Genomic DNA, 3,377 nt, shown 5'->3' on the forward strand with positions numbered 1-3,377 from the left:
GTGATTCCTTCCCACCAGTTTAGTTTCAGACTCCTAATTACATCAGGAATTACTTTTAGATGAAGTCTTTTGCTTTTTAAGCAGTTTTCCTGTTACATTTCATGTGAAGGATTAGACAGAGATCCTTGGAAAGAGAGCAGCCCCTACTGTAGGGATTTATTCCCCAAAAGAAGTCCTAGGAGTAAGTTTATTAGCCTGTTGTGATTGTAAATAATGAATTTAATCCAATAATTTGGGGTTACCTGATGTTTCAATTCCTACTGACCTTAACCTACCTAATGGTTGCCATTTCAAGAATTGAACAACATTACTACATACTTCTGCCAACATGCAAAATGTTAATCTTGATAGATTACATTAATCTTTATAGAGAACACTTTCTGCTTCACTTAGATTTCAGGATCTTAACTCCTCACCATAAGGATGCTTTAGCTTTTTATATCAAGAACACTGCACATTTATTTTAATTGGATAACTGAGCTTTTCTGCTTACTGAGCCGTCTGCCTGACATTTGCAAAACGCTGCTTTTTTTTCCCCCAATGTAACCTAACGGTTCATTTTTATAAGGCCTGTCATCCAAAATGCAGAACCTAATCCTTAATTAGTGGTCATATTTGTTCAGATGTTATCCATCATCCATTGGACCAAACTGTTTGGTTTCCTGTCCATTAAATGATTACTTTTGCACTCGCCTATGTTTTATTTAACAGCTTCCCTACATGCTGAGCTCCAGGCTTGCAGGCCCTTTGCTGAAGCCATGGATGCACTGAACTGCCCTCACGGTGCCAAGGTGACTCAGAGCAAGCACAAAGGCAACTAGACCAACCTGTAGAAGCACCAAGACCAATGAGAACAACCTGACCCAACGTATGTAATATAGATTTCTACTATGGGCATTAAAATATTTTGAAGTCCCGCACCAAGTTGAGCCAAGAGAATATTTTAGAGGCAACTCCCATGGGCATTGGTGCATGCCTTCAGCATGGCTTTGGTGGGTACAGTGCTCACCTCTATCTTCCCCCCACCCCGCTTCTCACTCTTAGATTTTTTTTTTAATATATTCAATAGAAATTCACTAAAATGGCACTCACTTTCCCAGGCCCCTTGGTAGCTATCTGAAGGCCGCTCAATGTAAGTGGCAAAGCCGCATGTTTCATTAGTGTCCCACGCAGGCTGTGGCTGTGTAGCAGGCCTTAAATCCTGGACAACTAAAGCTAGTGGCACAAGGCTCATGGAGCCAGCATCCCAGCTCCAGCTACGCTGCATCAGATCCATCCTCTGCTGCGGTGGATGCAGGGAACGTATCACGCAGCGTAGCTTAAAACCCATAACTGGCAGGGTGTGAAAAACTTGCCTTTTTGAGAAGGAAATGCTCCACGCAGGCCCCGCGCTGAACCCTGCGGCTGGCCCTGTGCCCAGGGAGAGGCCGCAGCCCCCAGGGCTGGCTGTGGAGGTGGTGGCCCTGGGCAGGGTTGTATCCCCCAGGGGATGAGGTGTCACCTCCAGGTGCCCCGGCCATGGCCCTGCTTCTGGGCCCGGCAGGACGCCTCAGGAGAGCCCCGGCCCGCCCGGCCGCCGCACGGGCACCAGCACAGCGAAAACCAAAAGCAAAACGACTTCCAACACCAAAGTATTTTTACCTTTTCAGACTAAGCTTTTATTTTGATATTACAAACCATTTTTCTTTATTCACAAACCACGGTCGTGATATAAACACTAATTTCTAAAGACAGATATACACATTTTCTGGGTTTGTAGGTTTCTTTTTTTTTAAATCTGTTTAGAATTCACTATATTCCATATATGGTAGTAATAATTTTTTCATAAGTCATATTATCAGTAATTATTTATATAAGTGAAAACATTCCCAATATATATTGTAAAAAAAATTCAAATGCTTTTCTTACATAACTATTTAAGACATACATTTTAAAATGACTGCTAGGAATACTGTAGGAGCTTTATAAACAAAATATTTTCTACTATGGGCCGCACCGTCAAGCTTTCAAGATTATTTGTAATAGATTAAAATGCCATATAAGCATTTGGGGGGTGGGAGTTGTAAAGTCATTTCATGAAAATTAAAACTGCAAATAAAGTCTGCTATTCCCCACGTTAGACATTTTGTGTGTGTACTTTCCAAAAAAAAAAAAATGTATCGTCCACACTTTGAATTGGAAGCCTAACATTTGGTAAACATTTCTCAAGGTGCTTTATCTTGGTGTTTAAATGAAATATACTTTTTTTTTTTTCTTTCTTGCTTTTTTAATAGGAGGCTTGTCTCGTATATCTTAGATAGTAAATGTGGGGATTGAACTCTTAATAAATTCCAGTTCATTCCCTCACTAGTATAAATATATGTTACTGCCCCATTTTTCATTGATTAATATAGTCTCTTTCCCTCTCTGTTTCAATTTTCAAGATAATTTATTTTTCATTCTTAGATATAAATGCTACAGAAACTTTGTTTTCAAATCTTGTGAAACTTTATTGATGGTTATTGTTCAACTGATCATACTGCATGCACATACGATGACAAAGAGAAAGCCTGATCACAAACACTTCTTTCTTAAAGCAGAGTTGTTATAGCAAGTTGGCAGGTTCACAGCGGTGAGTTGATCATTTACTAAGGTGCGCGCCGGGCAGCCCGCACGGTACACATGAGGATATAACTATCTGCAGCAAAACTGTAGCGAGACAGTTCCCCGCTTTATTTATTTAAATACAAAAACAAGAAGACCCGTGACAAACACCCCAACTTAGGTTAACTTGTAAACAGGACAACATGGAAAGAGTCCAAACATATGCACAGACAAACTGCAATTTTTCAGCAACGCCTGGAAGCGGAGCCCAGCGGGCGGCCCGGGCCACCCGCGCGTCCCCACACGTCCCCACGGGCCCGGGGCTCAGAGCGACACGGCCTTGGCTTCAGGAACCAACGAGGGCGAGTTGTCACGCCTTGAAAAATTGCAGGTTGTTTACACGACACAGTCATGTTTCAAAAAGTACCAAGCGGATGGAAATACCATGATTATCTCTACTCAATGATTGCAATACTTGTAAAATGCTTATATAAATCTGAATATGATTATCATATAATTCCATAAAAATGATACGTCTGTCTCTACCAGTTGGTCTACTAGGCTAAATCTAAAGCATCATAGGCTGTGTATTTCTAGAACTTAACAACTCCACTGCACAGATGTAAATTTTATACATTTTTTTTTTTACTGGTACAAAGAATTTAAGTTTTTATTACTTTCTTTTTTGGAAAAAAAAAAGAAAAAAATAGAAACAGTGCTTTTATCACATTTTTATTATTTTTTTTGTTTTTTTTTTTTGTTTTTTGTTTTTTCCCTCCCATAATATAAAAGTC

General features: G+C 40.0%; 1 protein-coding gene across 22 annotated transcripts in view; it reads right to left on the reverse strand.

Moving 5' to 3' along the window:
* Positions 1–3,092: 3,092 nt before the first annotated feature.
* Positions 3,093–3,377, reverse strand: part of RBFOX1 (RNA binding fox-1 homolog 1) — a 950,329-nt gene continuing 950,044 nt past the window's right edge. For all 22 annotated transcript variants that reach the window (XM_088523038.1, XM_088523037.1, XM_088523031.1 and 19 more), the window contains one exon: positions 3,093–3,377. This exon is cut by the window's right edge. The gene's annotated coding sequence lies outside the window, so the exon portion shown is untranslated.

Source organism: Tinamus guttatus, unplaced genomic scaffold (assembly GCF_059628265.1).
Source record: "Tinamus guttatus ecotype Peru unplaced genomic scaffold, ASM5962826v1 Tinamus_guttatus_pri_ptg000172l, whole genome shotgun sequence".
Lineage (NCBI taxonomy): Eukaryota > Metazoa > Chordata > Aves > Tinamiformes > Tinamidae > Tinamus > Tinamus guttatus.